Source organism: Amblyomma mixtum, chromosome 8 (genome assembly GCF_055824585.1).
Source record: "Amblyomma mixtum isolate Tamu chromosome 8, ASM5582458v1, whole genome shotgun sequence".
NCBI lineage: Eukaryota > Metazoa > Arthropoda > Arachnida > Ixodida > Ixodidae > Amblyomma > Amblyomma mixtum.
The window spans coordinates 74279969-74302320 of record NC_143019.1 but is presented as its reverse complement, the minus strand read 5'-3'; the positions used below and the strand labels follow the sequence as shown (position 1 = coordinate 74302320).

The window sequence follows — 22352 nt, the reverse complement described above, 5'->3', positions numbered from 1 at the left end:
ATTGAGTCGTACGTATGATCTCCTGCTGCTCTCGTTTACGTAGTTCCTCGAGCTCAGCGCGTCTCTTACGGCATCGCTCCTGCCATTATATCTCCTCCTCCTGACGAAGCCTTCGCGTTTCCTCCTGAATGACTTCCCAGGTCTCCCAAATTTTGTCACCCTCCTCCTTAGCACCACATTCCTCAATAGCCTCAATCAGCTGCGGCTTTCTGTGACTTTTCCTGGCCTGAATACCCAGCCTTTCACACAGCAAAATCAAATCTGGCTTCTTTAGCTTGCTCAAATCCATGGCAATTCTCGAACGAGGACTTTCAAAAAATAAGCTGCTACGTGAAATGCTTAAGCGAGCACGTGCAGAAAAACAATCTACAGGTAGTGATAAATTTCCAGAGTTATCAAGCCTGGCAGATTCTTAAAGAAAGTCAAGCGCTCACCACTGCTGAAGCCAGGACCAAGCGTGGAAGATCCCGCCGCTGCCAACCAGTTGTTATGTTTTGCCGTGCTAGTAGCGTGTCCCACCAGGCATCGGATCCAGGATCACCGCCGCAGTGCCGAAGGAGGAAGGAAACGTGGGCCGGAGACGGGGAGTAGGGGAAGTTAAGGAAAACTCTATTTACATGGTTACATGATTAATTACATTATTTACATAGAGCGGGACTGAGAATGGCTCTCAGTGGAAGGGGAACGTCTTCGTCAACCGTAGTCGACTGGAGCTAGCAGGCTTCTCTCGGCCACACTCACGGCCGAGTTAAATATCATTCGGTTTCCCCAGATCCCTGGCTGGGGAATAATGTTCGACGAGCACTGTCCAATCGGATGGACCGAAGGGGACGTTCTTGTTACCATCCACGGTTGGGCAGGTGCGAGCTTTTCCACTCTCTCGCAGCTGGGTCGATGAGAGGGGGAAATGCCGACTCATCCAGCCCTGCGGAAAAGGAATCTCCCGAAGTCTTCCAGCAGGTGAATGAACTTGCTTCCCCGCCGATTGCCCAGAACGCGAGTCGGGGACACAGAATTCTTCAATTATCCGCCAGCGTGACCGGCGCCGGCACGTCGCCTCCGCTGTGGTCGCTCGGACAATACCTCCGGCGCGTCCCCGGCCTTCGCCGCTATAGTGGTCACCTCCGCTCAAGGAATTTCGCTGTGGTTACTGCTGACAATGGCCCTCGACATTCCTGCTACACTAATCCGCTGAGGCTCGGAGGGGCATTCCAAGCATCCCACTTCCCATGGTCGTCGCGAGGTTGTCGGCCTTGTTGATTGTTCACGGTAGCTGCTTGATCGGGCCCACGTGGTCCGAAGTACGGTCACAACAGCGAGTAGAACGCTTACAAAAACGCAAATGAGAAGGCGGAATGTACATGTAAGGAAGATTACAAACACTTATGAGGCACTGAGGAACATAAAAAGTCAAGATCAGTACTAGCAGCGCGCAACATTCACAACCTGAAAGAACATGAATACGCAAGGATAACAGTAGACGCGATCGAAATAGTAGCACAAAAATACATGAAATGAAAGCAATAGAACCAAAAATGAAAAGCGAAAAGAGTATTACATGTTTCAGTGAGAATGGACAAGTGCCAAGCAAAGCTTTTGAGAGATTAACTATTAACAATAAAGTCAGGTAATGATTTCCAGTCTCGAATTGCTTTTGGAAAAAAAGGAAAACTTACTTATTTTACTGTGTGTTTGCTATTCTACTAAATGTTTTCAAACTTGTTCCTGTTATTTCGAGTTGCTGAAACTGATAAATATTGGTTAGAGTCAATGTTTAGGGCTACAGATAAAAGAAGAAAATTGGTTCTTATATGCCAGCTTGCGCGTCAGCAGAAGAAATTATGCTTGGCTGCAACAAAAGCACCAGCTTAACAGCCCTGTCAGTGGCTACAATCTTGTTGGCTAGTGCTATCTACCCTTATCTCTTTGGCGAGCAGGTAGTCACAAGAAAATCTTGAGGTCGGAAGATGATTTAGTCCCGCCCTTTTTAACGTTTTGCACCGTCTTCACCATGATACCTTGTGGCGGCACAATCTCTGGCGTTCGCTGTTTGCCAGCAACGCTGTCTATTCATATTTGGCCGCTTTTGGACTTAGATCTTGTTAACATTTCGCAGCGTCGCAATCTTAATTGAGACATTGAACACTTGCCAGTTCAGTCCCTCCAACTGCAGAGTGTCCCGGAGTGCATTGGAGTGTGAGACAGAGGTTTGGATCATTTTGTAAGTTTGAGTGCTCTGTGTTTCTCGAGGAAAATAAGAGTGTCGCTTACAGCTGCACACGCTACCTGGCTTGCGTTTTCGCAGGTTTGTCTCGCTAGTAAAGGTCCCGGGACAGCAACTGTAAGACGGCAGTTTCAGTTAACTCGGTGCCAGCAGTTCTAGTCTTCAAACCGCCCCGGAGAGTGCCATCAATAAGGAGTCGCAACAACTTGATTAAAATAGTGTGCTTTGGTTACCCCGCTGTCTGCGCTGCTGAGAAATATAACACGTGAAGGTATGAATGGATGTTCAAAATTTCGAATTTCTGAAGCCTAAAATTTCTGTCTAGGGAACCGCATGAGTGAAGAACGAGCAGTTCTATCCCCGCCGCTTATGCGTATGGCTCAGCTAATAAAATTTACAAAAAGCTCTTACCAATCACTTAGGCGAACTTTTCGCAGGAGGAAAAGCTGGTGGCTGTTACCGTGCCATTTCATTGACTGAACCTAAAATGCTGGAGCATACTTCCCTCCAAATTTAAAGAAAAATGTTCTTTTACCATGTATAAGCAAATACATGAAAGGGCTACGTGGAAGAAGTTGCTGCTTGACAAGTTTAGTTCCCGGAAGACCCAGTAGTCTGGACAGCAGCACACATATACACATGGCAATGCACTCAAACGGAAAACAATGATTAAAAATAAGCAAAACAAGAATAGAACAATTTGTACTGCATATTGAGGTGCCAATTTGTTCAATGTCACTAAAAGAAGAGACGTGTGTTATTCAAGTTAATTAGTAATTATTTGAAACTTGAAGTAGCATATAACTACTATTTACGAGAACTGACACCATTCACAGGGACAACGCATTCTTGTGTAAATTTCCTGAATAATTCGATTCTTTGTAGATTAGTTGCGCTATATTTCGTAGATTAGGTTATTTTTCCCGGAAATCGGAAATAAACACAACGATTTGTCGATATTCTCATAAATTAATAATTTTATTACGCGAGATCTACAGAAGACATTTGAACTGGAAGATTCATGTGGTTGATCTCAGGAGTGTCGAACGCACTTAAGCAGAAAACTGCTTTGCAGACTGGAGAAGGGTGTTGCGCCCCATACCACTTTAAAGAAATTTCAAGTTGTTATAAAACAACGCGTAATACAGAAGCTTTTTTTTTTGAAAAACAATATCTATTTCCACTAATAGTAGCAGGAATTTGGGCTGGGTATCTTGCTAGGTAAATTATGTGTTGTTGCCTCATGTTGTTGAACCGCAAGACAATATAAAAATATTTAGAATTGACTCAAATGCCTTTCAAAGCAAATTTTGTTCATTACTGTCGTGTCTTGTAAGTGCCTTGTGTTTCTACTTGAATGCTATGGCTTTACTTTCAGTTTACTGCATACTAATTTATTCGGGAGCGACCATCTTCTCAGTACGTTGTGCAGTATATTCTTTCGAATTTTTCAGTGCGCCAATCGCACCTCGTGACATCACATTTTATCCTTAAAATATATAATACCAAAAATAAACAAGACGATAAGGAAGCGTCTAAAAAAAGTGGCCCATAAAAAACGCACATGTACGCAGTGGTTTATCATGTTATTAAATTTATACCAGTTAGGATTACACACTGTTTTCAAGTTGAATTCTACCGATATCGTCTTTGCTACAGCGACAGCAGCTGCCAATGAATGCGCTGCTGCTAAAGTGGTGATCCTTTGTACAGCGATGACTTTTTTTATGCGCGGAATTTAGAAAAAAACGCAAGTCAGCAACTCATAGTGTTAGGCGGACGTGGTTCCAATTTCTCAATTCCGAGTTTTCACAAAAAGAAAAGCACGAGAAGTCCGAATGGTCCTGTAGGAAAATAAATGCTCGGTGCTTTCACTGACTTCTCAGTAAGTCTTCCCATTTGCTTCTAATTAATTACTTCAGACTTTGTAAATTGGGCGCATATTCATGGCGGTTTCGTTTCAACAATAAGTCACTTTCTGCCGCAGGATATCAGCAATCAGTTTCTTGCATTTCACTTCCGGATAAATCAGCAGCTATGCTCTACCATTTTGTTTACTGCTTCCTGTTTGCACAATCAGAATCAGTGTTTGTTTCAAGATAGAATCACTTTCCTCAGCATTTGCTCTGACAGCTTTTCTCATGCTTTTCATTGGTTTCTCTTTCGGTTATCGTGTGATTTCCACGCAATCCGCCAACGAGAGAAAATTGGTGGAGAGTGAATCGTGCTCACAAAGAACCCAAGATAAAGTCATTTTTGACACAGAAAGGCCTTTGCTTCTTCCTATGCCAACAACTGCTGATCGAACCTCCTTCTGTGATGTGACTACTTTCGCTAAAGACAGAACCAGTGCGTCAAGATAAGGTAATGCAAAGATGCTACGCAGCTCTGTTGGCTAATGTGAAAGTGCTTGACTTTGTAGTTTTCACAGTCACTATTTATGAGAGCCGCGTAGCTTTCACAGAAACCATTTCTGCAGCTCTAACCCCTTTCTCCGGACTTTTTCCGGGTCAGGCGCCTCGTCGCCGGTACTGCCTGTGCAGTAGTAATTTTGACCAGGAAGACTCCTTATCCTGCCCCCCCCCCCCATCCCCCCCCCTCCAGTGAAAATGTTAGGGACTGGGTGTCGTTGAATATATGAACTTTCCTGTCATGTGATCGAGGCGAGCCATCGAATGTAGGCGTTGAAGTGGGAGCAATTATAAAGTGCCAGGTGGCCTTGACAGCTAAACTCTCTGCCTCATCGCACGGGCGAAAAAATGAAAACGTGCTGAAGACTTACGGTGTTTGTTAACTGCGCATTAAGAAAGGCACGAGATTGAAGCAGCTAAACTTAAAACTCACTGCCAGACTCTCACCCGCCGCGCTCGTTTCAGAGGGGCGACGGTCCGTTGAGCCACAGGACTTCGGTTTGTTCTTTGCCCTCATCCGCCTGCTCGTGATAGGGATCGGTCGTCTTTTGAGACATGCCTGCTGGGACCTTGGAGAATTGCTCAGACCTCGGGATCAGAGATCCGACTTCGTTTACTGCATGATCCCCTTCACTTCCAAAAAAAAAGCAATCGGCTAAAGAGCTTAACAATAGAGGGCGCAAATCACAATCAGGTCAACACCCTCCGGGCGGAGAACAACGTCCCCCTTCAGTCTTGCCCCTCACCCATGGAGCGGGCCTCCAATCACTCTAACCCGCGCACTCTCTCGACGGTCACCACGTCGCCGCAAAGTCCCCGAGCTACGTGGCCAGCTGCACATGCACCAGTCAGCTGCGCGTGAATCCAGGATTCTAGCGTTTATACATTATAATTGCAGATCCTGCCTAAAGTTCGATGCCTGAGAAGTTAATTGAAATCAGTTCAATACTTGAAAGAATCCACAAAACCATTCTCACTGGTCCCAGAAAGCCTCAAGCAAAAGCGCCGAAGTGACATCGCCTACTGCACCAGCATAATTTTAAACCTTGGTGAAATTCTTGTGACAGCGCACATATACGTAATACATATAGCAACTATATAGGTCTCATAGTATTTGGGAACAGAAATAAAAAAATTGACTGAAGGCTTAGCTTGGTTAAGCCTGCCTGATTGCGAAAGCAATAACACCTGGCTGAGCTTGGTTCTGCTGGTAGTTGGACATGGTTTCCCGTATAGTGCAACTCTGGTCACGGCTTGGTTCTGCTAGTATGGTTACCAGTATGGATTCACTCTGGACACAACATGGGTCTACTGTAAATGTGCTTTATTTATTCCGATGAACACGCTTTGGTGATCCGTAAAGAAATGGCTTTTGGTCTGTACATCGGTGATGACATCGGCGTGCTCGCCATTCTGCAGAATACCCACGTTGCTTCGCCAGCCGTTGTTCCCTTTCTTCGTCTGTTTCTTCGGCACGGCGCCGTCGCTTGGCCGCGGCACACCGTTCCAGCCTCGCCTTGTACGCATCCTCCGACATAGCACAGCACTGCGAGGAGCACAGCCGCAGCCCCGTTTTTACCCAGTCTAGCAAGCGCCCTCACTCGGCAGCTGCGCCGGAGCGAAGGATGAGCCTCCATCGAGAAGACGAGTTGGGCCCCCAGCTCTCCTCTGGTTGTGACGTCACGCGGTCACATGGTGACGCAGGCAATGCCGTGGGACGGAGCAGATGGAATTTGATGAAGACGACGCTCTGCAATGCACAGCGCGAAAGTATAGCTATTGGCATTTACTCCGGGGCTCTTGATTGGAGCTACTCATTTCGGGCCCCTGACTATACCCCTATTTTTGTAGTTGAGTTTCTGGCCATGGAGTTGGCCTTAAAGGTGCACTGAAGAGGAATCTGAACTTGTCTTTTTGCCGCGAGAACTCGATCTACACGTTCCGAGCTTTCTTAGAAACTCCGATTTACTGCCCTGTGTGGCCGATTTCCCCAATTAATAATAATAATAATAATAATAATGCTTTATTTCCACCAAATCAAATACAATTTGATGGAGGAGGGGAGAAAAAAAGCGGCTATCCGCTTCACGGAGTTCTCCTCTCCTGTTCAGACGGCAGTGACAGAAAACGAGGAACTAAATTGAACATCAAGTCATCAAGTCATTAAGAACATAAAACGAAGAACTAAATTGAACATCAAGTCATAGATGAACAAAAACATCAATATAAGCAATGTCTGTAACCGAACAGAATACACAGAAATCAAAAGGGGGTATCAACAACGAAAAAGGGGTATCAGCACAGTAGACGACCAGTCATCAAATAACAAAAAGGGTGGAGAGCAATTCACAAAACAGGAGTTGATGTATTAGCACTTAACCAAATGAACAATCATGCTACGCAGAGAGGAGATGGTGATTTCACGGAGGTTTACGCCTGCTTCAATTAACTGGTTTTGTAAATACGGTAGTTGGTAATTAAGTCTTTGACGACCGTAGCTAGTTCTTGTGAATGGTAAAACCCATTGTGGTTTGTGGCGATGCGGATATGGTGAATCGGACTGATGCAAAGGAGCCATAGATGAAATGGTGTCAACATGGCGCTTTTGCTCAACTGTATACACGCGCAGCAGTCTGTAAGCATAGAGGTTTAATATGGTGATAATGTTGAGGTTAGTTACCAAATCCTGAGTTGTGTGTCTAACGGGCAAGTCATAAACTATACGAAGGACTTTTTTCTGAAGTACTAATATCTTGTGTAAGTTAGTATGTGTTGTTGTTGCCCACACTAATGTGCAGTAGTTTAGGTGTGAACAGAACAGGGAATTATATAAGAGAAGTTTGACTGTCTGTGGTAAAATGGTTTCGAATTAACGTCCGGCTCTCGCCTTTTTTTTTTTTTTTTGAATTCTGCCTCGTACGGTGGGCGGAGTCGACCAACGCGTGGAGCGCCTTTCACCCAGTCCCGTGGAGGCTTGCCGCTCTGCCATCGGCGGAGTAATACGTAGTAGTCCGTAGTAGCAAATAGTCCGCGCGTATTTTTATTTCTTCGGGCTTATTTTGCGGCTATATTATCTGCGAATGAAACTATTTATTCATGGAAACCTAAAAAACAAAATAAAGCGAAAGCAAAGCCTCCACGGGACTGGGTGAAAGGCGCTCCACGCGTTGGTCGACTCCGCCCACCGTACGAGGCAGAATTTAAAAAAAAGGCGGGAGCCGGACGTTAATTCGTTTTAATTGGGAAACTCGGCCACACAGGGCAATAAGTCACTGTTTCTAAGAATGCTAGGAACGTGTGGATCGAGTTCCCGCGGCAAAAAGACATGTTCAGAATCCTCTTCAGTGCACCTTTAATAAGGATTCCCTGCAGTATAACTCGGGTTATTATACTCTCAGACAACCTTTGTGTTTCGACAGCCCTCGAAATCTCGAGGGATACTCCTATGAACCGTTCCCTTCAAATTTGTATTCCTCCACATGTTACAGAAGTACGCTCTCACTGGGTCTCTGGGCACTGTGGCATTGCTTCTAATGAGAGGGCTGATTTTTTAGCAAAGTCTGCCCTTGATGGACCTATTGTCACTTTCGTCCCAAACATTGTTTACTTGACTCTAGCACGCTTTCAGCGATTCGAGCGTCTCTACTCCTTGAGCCATGAGCCTCTCCTTGCTGCAGCGGATTTTCAACACCTGGCATTTCCTTGGCGTCTGCGGATGTGTAGTTTGAGACAATGTGAGGTGTCTATGACCCTTTTGCGCTGCAGGATACCGCGGCTAAATCTTTATTTATGCCGATCGGGGTTTTCGATATCCAACCTTTGTGAGTCTTGTGGCGAAATTGAGTCTATAGAACATTTTTTCCTCTCCTGCCGGCGGCTCGCTGCTCTCCGTAGAATTTACTTAGAGATCCCCCTCACTCGGCTCGGGCTTCCTCTATCTATTCTGATTCTCCTATCCCTCGAGGCAAGTGCCAAGGTATATGCCCTGAAACCAGTGTGCGATTATATTCACGGTTATATAATTTCATCTGGTAGATTCCTCTGCTAGAATGTGAATTCACTACTTTTCCTTCTCCGTGCTTTTTGTTTTGCACAAATTCTAGCTGTGTGTCCCAAAATTATTAAAATACTCCATTTCCTGTACATGAATGCGTTTGAATCCGCTATGCACGCTGGCCAATCTCCCGCCGTGGGTATGTGCCATTAAGCCTGAGGACATCATCATCATCATCAAGTGTGGTGCAGTTATGTGCCATCGCTTCAGAGGCAACAAGAACAACACGAGGCGTGTTCGGCTGCGGCGATAGCCTAGTACGTCTTAACAACCAAGCACGAAAAAAGATGCAAACCAGGGCATATCACGACTACATCATGATACGAGACATCTCAGCGACTATGCACTTGAAAAAAGGGCAGTGAAAAGCACAGCACTAGAAGTGCTTGCCACTCTGGTTCAAATTCGGCCGGGGCATACAACACCTTTAGCTGAACAATCGTCCTGCTGAAATGGCTTTTGTGGAAAAAGCTGATTCACAACGTCGGTCCATCATGCGCGTTTTCCAGAGGCTCTTTATTCCAATCAGAAAGAGCATGTCCAAAGGTTCACCAAAAAATGGTAGTGCATTCACATACCGCACAGAACGCGGTGTCAAATTGTCTTGTTTTTGTAATGTCAGTTGCAAAAGATTCCAAAAGTGCATTGCATCCTTGCAATCAATGAATCGATGCTTTCTGGAGCATCACAAAAGCCGGCAATTTACCGTGAACACAAAAATGCCCTTTTTTCTCTAACCATGTTTCAACGAGAAACGTCTCGCTATGTATATTATAGAAAAATTTCTTGGTACGTGGCAAGAGATGAATTTTACGTAATATTTCTGTACGTCTTGCCTCAGTAAACCAAAATACAAATAATGGTACAAAGGCGGAGCGATAGCATACAAACAGAATCCTTGTACAACTGTTTCCTCGACACTGCAAACATGAAGTCATGGCAGAAAAGAACAAGCAGAAAACGAACAACCAAATACACCTCATGCGTAAAGCTCCACAAACACGGGATATCAGAAACATTAGAAGACACAATCCGATAAAACATGTACTAAACTGACTTGCAAGAATGAAGGCACTGTTTGGGGTGTAGTGCCACGGAAAAACGTGAATCGTATTATGCACTGTGTTGATTCGCGATTGTTTTCTTGGTGATTTTACATAGTTCATGTGCATAGAACATTGGTTCAATGCTATAAGTACTATGATTCAAAAAACGAAAAGGCGGCGATAGCCTAGTGGTCTCGCGCAAAGGCCTTTGAAGATTATCTGTTCGCGCTGCCGTCGGTTCGACTCTCAGTCGTGGATATTGATGTGATTTCTTTTTGCAAAGCTCTGAACCTCCGGACGTCCATCGGCGAGAGATGAGTTTGCTAGTCTCTTAACCTCCGAAAATTCATCAGCAAAAGACAATTTTCTAGGCTCTGAACTTCCCGATTAGCGCTCTCGCACTGGTAATACGCAAAGCGTACGGAAATCACTACGAATGTCATGTTGTGAGCAGGCTTGGTGTCATCTACGCAGTGAGTTGTGGTGAGGACGCACTGTATCAAAATTGCGGCCATTAGGTGTAGATTAATACGTTTGATAGCGTGAGAAATCGAAAGAATTTTTAGCGCCAACATTTCAGCTAAACAACAATTTTCTCCGTTTAAATGCATACAACACGCTAACCCCTTACCCCAGAGAGGCCCGCGAGTACGTGGTACTTCTTAGCGCCGTAATTACAGCTCTCTTAGCATGCGCTATAATTAACACTATACCTGGTATAGGTTGCCAAGCAGCGCGCGAATGCCAATTCCCATGTTTACTATTCTCACAGAAGCAGCCGCCTTCTTCACAACGAGTTCTCGCAGCGCTAACCACTTCTCGCGTAGCTGTTTTTGTACGCAAGCGAGGCTCTGACCAAAGTCAGCAAACAAAAAAGCTAACAACTCCAGAAAAGGCTGGGACACCAGCGAGTCTTGCACGTAAGCCGTTGCGAAGGATATTCGCATATGGCGACACAAGGACGTTGTGGGCTGTTGTTAGGGCGCGTGATGGACGTTTATGGTAATTCGAGCTTGTTTTCGTGGTTGCGTGTTTCGTTACGCTGCGCTGTTTTTCAAGTCAAACCGCATCCTCGCTCAAGGCCGTATACTACAGGCTCCATTCCTCTTCACCCTTACTCCGTTCGCAAAGGTTCCTCTTTCCGTGTCGATCTCGCGGGCTGTTACGAAACACGCTTGTAGGATGGCGGTGTACCCAATAGCGGTGCAATGCCCATTTTGCTTGTATACAGTGAGCATGTGTCGTTCTTACTGAGTGTCGGCATGCCAGCTTCACGAATCAAACTTGGGAGCAGGAAAATTGGTGGAACACTTAAGCTCTGACGTAAGGGTATGAGCGACAGCGTAGTCGGTCCCTTGCGATATATATATATATATATATAGAAGAAGGGGTCACAACTTTCCGATTATCTTCATTTCATACCAACAGTTTTGAACGGAGGACCGTCCTTCATCAGCTTACAGCTTACTGGCACATTTGCAGCAAAAACAGCTTAATGGCACATTTGCAGCAAAGTAATATTTACGTAAAGTAGTTTTTTTACAGGCCTTTAACCATAACCCGCATAATAAGAAAAGGCTTGCGCATGACAACTGTTCCACTTCAACGTCCCAAGACGCACCTAAAAGAATAAAATCCGTTTTTCTGAAGTCCTCTCCTCGATGATACTTTGGGTGCACATTGGGGCAGAAAAGTGAGCGAGCAGCTGGTCACGTGATAACTTTCTTTTAAGGCCAATAAATGAAGCTACGTAAATCGTAACTTGACGGAAACAGCACTACTCGCGATTTTTCGAGGCGATCTAAAACGTTTTTATTTACACTTTCTTCCTGAAGTCAGTAGATAAAAAGTTAGCTAATTAAGCTTAACTAATTAATTAACCTTAAAGAGCAAAAAAAATACTCGACTAGGCCACGCTAATATGAACAACCCTGAGTTGGTTTCACTGACTAGGACTCTTCGCCTTTTTTAAAAGTTGGCTACATTTAGCTGTGACACCCGGTATATATATACAGACACACACTAGAATGTGCATGGCAATAATTCATTCCAGGATTGCGCTAGTAATGGTCTCTGTCCGCCAACTTCATAGTAAAGAGTAAAAGTATTTGGCGCCTAAATTCATTTTGAGTTATTACAGCAGGTTATCTACTTTATGTTCAAGCAATAATTTGCCAAGGTAAAAAAAGTTCTACAGCTAAGCTTACCGGCTTTGCGAAGTAATGAAAGAAAGCTGGCATCGCTTTGGTTTGGCCATTTAGCCCTGCATTTGGCCGTGGTATCAAATCGTAAGCCGTAACAGAAAGCCTGGCCACGCTCATGCAAATCAGCGAAATCTTCTCTGGACATTCGTTGTCTCTCGCCCTCCATGTTCCTTCTCGCACTCTTCCACTCCCCTCCAAGCGGAGAGGGGAATTTCACGTCTTTCTTCTGCCACCTACAAGCTGTCACCTGCCATGCTTTTCAGGCGGTGGCCACTGAATTGAACTTAATTGAAATAACTAACGTAAACTCAATTCCTGTAATTATGTTCAATCACATAATTTCAAAATGTAATTAAGAACTTACGGCGCACGCTGCAGATTCCAAAATGGAATGGATAGGTACAGCGCTCAACCCAAACTATTACAGCTTTCGCAATAAAATATTATGTCAGTGATCATATAAGAGGTCAAGCATTGTATGCGCAGTTTTTTCGAAGAGATAACAAGCCACTATTGTGAATGTCACGAAGCCACGTGACACCTTGGGAAAAGGTAATCTTTTTTTTTCTGTCTACTAAATATACTGACTCTAATGAAGCATTGAGATGGTTAGGGGCAGGTAGCCCCCTTTCTCCTTGGAATGAAGAAAGATATGTTTCGGCCGCCGCGGTGGCTCAGTGGTTATGGTGCTCGGCTGCTGTCCCGAAAGACGCGGGTTCGATCCCGGCAGCGGCGGTTGAATTTCTTTGGAGGAGAAATTCTAGAGGCCCGTGTACTGTGCGATGTCAGTGCACGTTAAAGAACCCCAGGTGGTCGAAATTTCCGGAGCCCTCCACTACGGCGTCTCTCATAGCCTTAGTCGCTTTGGGACGTTAAACCCCGTAAACCAACCAAACCAAACCGAATCATATGTTCCCTTCTTGCACAATGGCACTCAGACACCGCTCTGGCCGTCCGGAAGGTGCTTTGAACGCTCCCAGCTGCATTCGACAATTGTTCGCCATGTGCGCTCTAGCGCAGGAAATGAGACTTTCCTATAGGCCGAGATTACATACAATATATCTTCTACGGAATGCGCCGTTTGGCGGACATCACGCGCACGTCGTTACCGCGATCCAGACGACGAAAAAGTTGAGTGGACGCCTTTTTGTTTCTTCTTTTTGTTTGTTGTGGCATTCCCAGCCTTCCTGGCAGTTTTGGATGTTCACGTGATTATGACATCTTGTTGAAGTAATCTATAGGGTCCTTTTTCCAATACGGGATAATCTGGAATATATATAAGCCTCAATATTTGTCTTTATATCTTCTCTGAAAACCATGAAACTCAGGTGGAAGCAGTAGCTTGCGTCGCAGCAAATTGGAGCCCGGGTTGCGAAAGCGAATTTTTCGAATGTTAGAACTTTTGATGGTTCGTCAGAACAATAGATTTCCAACTTTTACCTGGAATGACAGGCAGCAAAATGACGAACATCTGGACAGTTTAATGTAACGAATTTAGCTTGACGGTCGCTAGGGCAAGGCCGCGGTTTCATTTAAGCGGGTGTCAGGCTGTGAGACAGAACATATGTTTCCATGTTGCAACTCCTCCGCGGAACAGGTTGTTCCAGCGATCAAGAGCAAATAATTTTTTCAACGTAAGTGTGGCTCCGCTAATACCTGTGTGTGGCGGACAGAGGTCTTTCCAAACTGCTGGACATTTTGATCTTCCAAGTTGGTATGTTGTTCGGAAATCAACGGCGATGTCTAGTTCAAAGGTTAGCCGTTAAATCATAACTTCAAACCGTAGTTATGACCCACCATTTAATATATTTTGCTTACTATAGCATTTTGCTCATGATTGTGCTACCGTGAAATTTACCGGGAGGCTCACGATTCTACTCTTCAGTCAGGTAATAACTAAGTTATAAATGATGTATCTCAATGCACAAGGAACTTAGCATTATTATGTAGAAATACATGCTTGTCTCTGGAGGTAGCACTGTAGCGGCTACCTCAGAACTTAACAGTACCCCTGCGGAAACTGCGTCCTCGTACTAGTACCGACACCTACATAGAACTTTCAACCTCTTTAAGAAAGCGCATGTTGAGCATATTGAAGAATTGCAGACAATGCCGACCATATTTTTAGTGCTATCTGAGCGAAATTTCTGTCTTCCTTTTAGTTTCGCAAAATTACTTTGTAAAACTCAAGATCTATCAAATTTAGAATATCTAGCATTGGTCTCCGGTACCGGTCAGCAATCGCTAGCATTTTAACTTAAATGTCTGCTATACCATGAGTCATGTTTCATTTTTTCCAACTGTCGGCCTAACTGCAGCGTCACCGCTATGAAAATTGCCTTATAATTGCCACTGCCTTCACATCATCACAAAAGTTAACGTCTGTGGTTTATTGCGTACGGGGGTTTGTCGTCCCAAAGCGACTCTGGCTACGAGGGACGCCGTAGTGGTGGGCTCCGGAAATTTTGACCACCCGAAGTTGTTTAACGTGCATTGAAATCGCGCAGCACACGGGCCTCTATAATTTCACCTGCATCGAAATTCGAACTTCTCGGCCGGGATCAAACCCGCATCTTTCGGGTCTTAACGACTTTAGTGCCTTAACCACTGAGCCACCGCGGCAACGGTTAACGTCTATATATTTTTTACAAGATCTGCTAACATGATTCTTTTTTTAAGAGCAGGCTTCTGACAATCCGTTCTTACATTTAAGCTGCATTAATATAGTCTCAACAAAGTATGTGTTCCTTCTTTTGAAAGTAAACATTTGATTAATTAATTCCAAGAACTTTTGCGAAATGGAACCATATTCTCGATCATGAAGACATAACTGACTTCAATGCATTTAAAACTACTGTGTCTAATCGCTCTTTATGAAATTTCTGCAACTTCGTTTCCGTTTGTTAGCATTACGTTTTTATTTTCTATTTATTTTATGCACATGCCTCAATGGCCAGTACGCAATTATAGCCGTTGGGTTCCAAAGGCAATGTGCAGTTTACACGGAAGACTAAAGAGACAAGGACAACAATAGAAAAGAAATCCAGAAACTATATAACGACTATATTCCACAAAGTTATTTCCCGCCACAACCGTATCTTTGTGCAACTGCCATTGCCATACTTACTTTTTGTTATTTTCCGGCCATAACCTTCCAGTATATTCTGCAGGTTTCTCAACAACAAAGTATGCAACCCGCTCCCCTCAGAAGGTAATGCGCTCAGACCCTGAGGCTAATGAGTTAATTAAATAAAATAAATAAATAAATAAATCTTAAGCACTACTGCCACGACGCGGGGGCCAGAGCAGCAAGCTGAGGCAAGTAGCTCAGGTTGTCTGTCGAAAATTTGAAAATTTGTTTTGCAGAAAGAAATGACGTAATAACTGTCTCACATATGTCGATGGACACCTGAACCGCGCCGCAATGGAAAGTATGAAGGTGAGAGTGAAGGAAGAAATGAAGAAAGAGGTGCCGTACTGGAGGTCCTCGGTATAATTTCGGCCACTTGCGAATCTTTAACGTGCGCTGACGTCGCACAGCACACGCATCTAAGTTTTTATGAACGAGTTGCTGAGTCAACGAATCAAGTACAAAACAAGCGTGGGAAGAAGACTTGTTTTCTTTTCGTGTCCGCTGAGGGGAATACCCTCGAACTCTTCTCGTGAACTCTTTATTACTCCGCTCAAGCCGACTGCATATGCATTTTTGCCTCACGTTTTCCTGTCCTTCGATGCTGTTTGCGATGCCCGCTGCTGACGCTTCGGAGGCACACTTCAAGGCCACTTGCTCGAAACGTTCCTTTCGAACGAGAACTTGCTCGACGCTTTCCAAGCCTGGTATCTCGTTCTGCGAACCGGTTCATCGATTAAACCCAAAGGCGATACGCCAACGATCCTACTGCCACCTGGCAGTATTTACCCACTCTTTTTGTCTTTCTCGGAATGAGGGAAGCTGACTGGCTAACTGGGCCTGGCGTTTGTATCTGCTTTGCTGGCTTCAACTGACTGCCGGCTGTTTTCAATCTTCGTTCTTGCTCTGCATTTTTTTTGTGATAGCTCTAGATCTGACAAGAGTTAGTCCAGTCAGAAAACTTATGCGAGCGCGTGCCGTAGATAAGCGCGGCATATCTCCGATCTTTCGAAATGTGTGATGGGTGTCTGTGAATGTCGAGGGTCGTCCCATTTTAATTGTGTTTTAGCGTTCCCAGTTGGGGTTGTTTCTGTCTGTCGTTCAGTTGGGCTTGCTCTTCACCCTCTTTGCGCACCGGCGCCTATTGCACGTTGAGAGGAATCGGATACCAAACTTAATACATTAAATGTGAGTGGACTTTTCTCATCTACGGAGCATGACTAGAAGCAAGCACACAGAAAACCTCGCTTAAATGCGGGACAAACGTTTTGATAGCTTTCTTAAACGCATGACCAAGCTAAAGAGAAGGGATTGAAGAGGAAAGACACCCTTCTAAAGTTGGCGATATATGCCTGCGTAGAGGTTCAACGTGCTGAAAAACGGAACTGCAAACATAGTCAGCACGCCTTACCATTTGGAATGCGCTTTTAATATACTTTACATACTTCGTTTCCTCTTTTTAGTGTGCAGACAAGTATCGCTGGTGAACGTGATACTAGCTGAACATAAAACAGGAGCCCTTGCGTAACCATATACGAGTTGAGAGTAATTTATTTTATATTGAAGAGGAAAAACCACAAGTTTTTTACATTCCAAACCTTCGCAGGCAAGCTCATAATTGCTGTGTTAAGAACCGGGTACAATTTCGACCATCCACGAGGTGGGTGTCAAAACCACGACAGTCTTCCCAGCAGCCTCTCCCCATCGCCGCAGTGGCATCTTAAAAGGCCTTTCAGAGCTGACGTTGTCCAGACAGCTTACTGCTGTGGAAACCTCATCCCCTGAATGTGAAAGTTTTCAGTCTATTTCGTCGAGTCAAGCGTATTAGTAAGAACACGGAAAAGACTGTTAGGTTTGATATTTCTCGCGTAAGTTGCTGTTCCGTTGAAGTGCTCAGTCTAACCTACAGATTGTTCTGGGATTCATCTCTTTTTTCGAATAGCGAGGTTACCTATCGTCAGTTTAAATTATTAACCCCTAGCAGCACTCGATCGGGCTGCTTCGATCACCTGACCTTCAAGCTAGTTGTACAAAAAGCGTTCGCTGTGTTAAATACACGCATTTTTGGAGATAGAGGTGTCACACAGACACCGCTAATCTTTAAACGAGAACGGTCTCATCAGCAGCACGGCCGCCGCGGTGGCTCAGCGGTTATGGTGCTCGGCTGCTGTCCCGAAAGACGCGGGTTCGATCCCGACCGCGGCGGTTGAATTTCTTTGCAGGAGAAATTCTAGAGGCCCGTGTACTGTGCGATGTCAGTGCACGTTAAAGAACCCCAGGTGGTCGAAATTTCCGGAGCCCTCCACTACGGCGTCTCTCAAAGCCTTAGTCGCTTTGGGACGTTAAACCCCATAAACCAAACCAAACCACCATCAGCAGCACGACTTTTGTAGGTTGCTTCAAAGGGAACAAGGAAGTCACTACATTATTTTGGTGTGTAACCTAGAGAAGGGACAACATTTTAATGCTATTATCCGTGAGAAAAAGTTTTCTGCACATCGCTGCAACTCTTCCTCAATAGGTGAGGTTCCGGTCAGCCCTAAGCAGTGAGTTCTCAATCATGTATATAAACAGTAAAGCTCATTGCAGCGCTACCCAACGCCTTGCGTAAAGAAAAATGCGCCCACTTTGCAATATTTCTGGCTGTACCTTGAGATTGTACGACGCTTAGCATTAGCCGAACAAAAGCAGAACTGTCCCTTCGACATTCAAAGTTACTTCTTGTATGTCACCTGCAGCTAAGCGCATTAGCACACCTGTTCGAACGCGAAACTTTTTCTTTTTTCCCTCCTCTCAGCAATCTTTCCCCGGCGCAGCTTTTCCCGTACGCTGTTCGGGGCGTGCGCACAAAATGAACCAGAATTGTGATCAGCAGCTGTTGCGGGTCGTTTTGTGCGCAGGCAGTATTTAACCAGCTGTCTCACCTAGCCAGACTCGCAGCCGCTTGCTCTCGCTGTAGCCACGTCGACCCACGATTACACGGGAAAGACATCATTCTAGCACGCGTCTGTTCGCCTTTCACAGCGCTGCTGCCATCCTTTTGTGCCGTGCGCGAGGAAGTGAAGAAGGAATAATCCAAAAAAGGTTAGCCATTTACTACTGATTTTATTTGGTTTCTTGATTACTTTATTTATTAAATGCGCTCAGTTAACTCGAGGAATATTAATAGGACAACATCGTTTTATAATAGTGGAGGAACAAGCCCGAAAGGTAAGGGACAATGCTGAGCACCATGTATAGTCCCTGTGAAAAGCGTACAGCCCAATGGGTTTGCTTCCTGGGCACTGCAGCGTGCCTCGTTGTATATCCTCAGCAATCGTAATCTCTCGAAAGAGGAATGGCTTCGCGTACTCATTCTTACTCTAGCTTTGGACTGCTAGATGTGGTAGGGAGCCGTGCTAAACAGTCTAGAAGCAAACCCCTCGGGCTGTACACTTTCGGCGGGGGCTGTACACAGAACGAAATGTGGCATTCAACAAAGCTCGTTTTATTCGACAGGAAAAGCATATCAACGCAATTAGAGAGAGCAATGACACTAAGATAGGATTCAGTGGAGAATATTAAGCGCGAAAAAATTATCGCTTGAGTTGGTCACTGTCACATTCAGTAACCGAAACAAGAAAACGCGGGAGATTTTCTAAGTACACGTCTTCTCAAATCTGGCTCGTAGTGTATCATCCAAAGTTTATCACTTTTATTAAAGGAGTACGCTTGTCTTGAAATGTCTTGGTTTATTTTGACTAACTTTTTAGTTTCTTCATTGCGTGTTTCTTTAGAAGTCGCGGTTGCATGTTTAATCCAATAAATGTTGCTCACCTGTTATCATCTACCGTGTTCTGTCCGTACGAGTTTCTTCCGTCTGTTTCTATTGTTCTTACAGCTTTTTTTTCGCTATGAAGCGTTGCCGATGTCGCGGACATTCATTATGCTTTAGAAGAACCCAGTCTAAGAGATTTAACTAAAATTTCTCCTCGGCTTCAAAGTCAAACGGCTATATAAATACCCCTCACAACAATTGCTTTTCATTGCAACCTGTTATAAACACTTATTAAAAGTGCATATAAAAGCAACATTGCAATATTCATTTCAGCCTAGGTTAGGAAGGCATAACAGCATTTGGCTAGGCCGTCCCCTTCCAAGCAATTTTAATACGAAAGAGAAAAAAACAACATGAAAGTCGACATCATCAGTCTTCGCTATCTCCGAAATAGTTCTCAAACCTGTTACGAAACGTCACTGTACCAGCGGATAAATTTATCTATAACAAAAGAAAGATAATTTTCAGGCTTCTAAACATCCTAGAAGGTCAAATAGCTCCTGCGATAGTCAACTGTGACCGCGATCTATGGAGCGAATCGTCCCTTAAACTGCTGCCAGGATCTATCAGTTCGGGTTCCGGCTAGGTCTGGGCAGGTGTTTACCACGACCTAGGTAGAACCGTCCAGACCGGAGCAATTGGGGGAGCCGGTATTTTCACCCGCGTCTATAGATGATGTGCATGTAGAACTTCACACCACTTCCCCTTCACTACGCTTTTTTTTTTCTGACAGCGCCCCAACATAACGTCACCTTGGTGACCACAGGCGTAACCTCGAAAGCGTCCTCAACCTATTACGCATGACCGTTGCAACCCAGAGAACCAGGAAAACGTTTCTTAATGTACTGTACGTTAATGCGGATTTCGGTGTCGCCAAGGAGGAGACTCACGCAAGAGGAAGTCTCATATATCACTACGAATCTGAAGGCTTTGTGTGTGTGAGTAAATACGCAAGAAGAACTGCCGCAGCAGTTGCGTAGGCTCAACGCTTAATCATCGTTATCTATCATAGCACACAATGTCAAGCTTAGTACGTGGGGGGTGTGACATATGCGAGGCGGAATCAAAACGAGGGTGTCTACGACGCAATACCCGTAACACCCATGAAAGCAGGCGCGGCCCTTGTACCGGCGTTCCCTTTTACGTCCCAGGAAAAGAATTTCAAGGCTGACCTCGCTCAGTTCTCGCTGAGCTGAGGTTGCACTTCGCAATTAATTCATTGTGGTTATCACGAACAGAGTGGCCTGAGGCGCCTCCTCGGTGATAAATGGCGCTTTCTTCGTCAGCCTCATTGCACAATGTTGAAACTTCAGCATACGCCTCGTGCACAAGCTAAAGCAGTTCAAGCTGAGCTTGGAATAGGTGGTGCAACAGGACCAGCAAGAGTGCCTTTCTCGTTACAGTCTCATCTGTGGTTCCGTTACAAATATCGGTTCTGGAATGGTAGCAAACATTGGAAACAGGCTTCATGGTGCGCGGCAGCAAGTTGGGGGTGGGGAAGTGGACTTGGTAAGGCGAAGGAAGTTGTCTCGTAATTCGTTTTTTTTTACTTTGCTTCCAGCTTTCCACAAGCAAACTTCGTATAAAGAACAAGAAAAGACGTCTCTACCTTTCTTTTTCAACCTTTTCAGGGTTCCAGATAATACATATGAGGGCGGGAAGCGTTGGCTGTACTTCATTGCATTTTTTATCCAGATTCACCTGTTGGCCGCTATGTCATTTGATTGTATTGCTCCTAATACTAGTCAGCGATACACATATTAAGGCGAAAGCCTTTACTGCCTCATCGTTGTCGACAGAAGACTGTCAGCAGAAGGTTGTCAGCAGAGGTGTCACGCTTTTTCTAGTCGGACCAGAAAAAAAATCTTCGTGCATGAAGAGATTCGAACCACCACTCATCCGTTCCGCAGCCGAGCGTGCTAATGGCTAAGCTACTTCCTGCCAAAGCGTATGTAGTTCTCCTTGTCTAGGACACTGGAGAGTGTTTGCAGAAAGGCGTCGAATCAGACGGATGCTTCCCAAACGCCCTCCACTGTCTCCAGCATTTAACATTAGCAAACAATTGTGTACTTAATTGGCATCTTAACCACACATCAGTGACACAAGCAGCAACACCGCGCTAAACGCTTTCGCCTCACCGCACTATAGGTCAACAAAGTGCCCCCCCCCCCCCCCCCCGAATTTTCTTGCGTGGTACACTCTCTGACGTCAGAAGCACTAGCAAATGGTGGCATTTAAAAAATTAATCGAGAAGAATGCCTGAAACTTGCAATGCAAAAAACGCAGACTAGTAAATGAACCATGGACTCATAACTGCCGGCAATCACTCTAGAGGGGTAATCCTCCTTCCATTGTAGCCGCCGTGGCGGCTTAGCGGTTACGGGGCTTGGCTGCTAACTTGATAGACACTGGTTCGATCCCGGCCACGGCAGTCACACTTCAGTGGAGGCAAAATGATACAGACCTATGTACTGTGCGATGTCAGTGCACGTTAAAGAACCCCAGGCGGTCGAAATTATTCGGAACCCTTAACATTACACCTATCATTTTTTCTTTCCATAGCTCGCTGCGTTGTCCTTAACTTAAGCTTAACCATCTTTTCTAGCCTCCGTTTTTCTGGCCCATAAGTGAGTACCGGTAAGGTACAGGTGTTGTAGACTTTTATCATGAGGGATATTGGCAAACTGCCATTCATGATCTGAGAGAACCTGCATATGTGCTCCACCCCATTCTTATTCTTCTAGTTATCTCCCTCTCGTGATCCGGATTAGCTGTGACTACTAGCCCTAAGTAGACATATTCTCTCGATACTTCCAGCACCTAGCTACGAATTGCGAACAGCTGTTCCCTTGCTAGACTGTTAAACATTACTTTCGTTTTCTGCATGTTAATTTTTAACCCCACCGTTCTGCTCTGCCGGTCTAACTCATTGACCATGTTTTGTAGTTCATGTCCTGAGTGACTTAGCAAGGCAATGTCATCAGCGAATTGCAAATTACTTAGGTATTCTCCATTAACTCTTATCCCCAACTGTTCCCATTTCAGGCCCCGGAATACCTGCTGTAAACAGCCGGTAAATAGCATTGGCGAGATTGTCTCTCCGTGCGTGACACCTTTCATTATTGGACTTTTATTACTGACTTTATGGAGGACTATAGTAGCTATGGAGTCGTTATAAATATCTTCAAATATTCTCACATAACACTCTTCTACACCCTGATTCCACAATGGCCGCATGAAAGCTGAATTTTCCACTGAGTCAAATTCTTTCTCGTAATCAATGAAGGCTACATACAGGGGTTGGTTATACTCTGCGCATTTCTTTATCACCTGATTGACAGCGTGAATATGGCGTGTTGTCGAGCATCCTTTACGAAAGCCTGTCTGATGATTTGGTTGACTGAAGTCTAGGGCTTTCCGGACTCTATTAGCGATTATCTTAGTAAATACCTTGTAGTAAACTGGA

At 44.9% G+C, this 22352-nt stretch overlaps 1 protein-coding gene across 2 annotated transcripts in view; it reads left to right on the top strand.

Annotated features, from left to right (window-relative positions):
• The window catches only part of LOC149333015 (ATP-binding cassette subfamily G member 4-like), an 89442-nt gene that overhangs the window by 15919 nt on the left and 51171 nt on the right, over positions 1-22352 (top strand). The window contains exon 2 of one of the 2 annotated variants that reach the window (XM_089558548.1): positions 18094-18153. The exons of the other annotated variant lie outside the window; for it this stretch is intronic. The gene's annotated coding sequence lies outside the window, so the exon portion shown is untranslated. The remainder of the gene's footprint in view (positions 1-18093; positions 18154-22352) is intronic. 2 annotated transcript variants of the gene reach the window in all.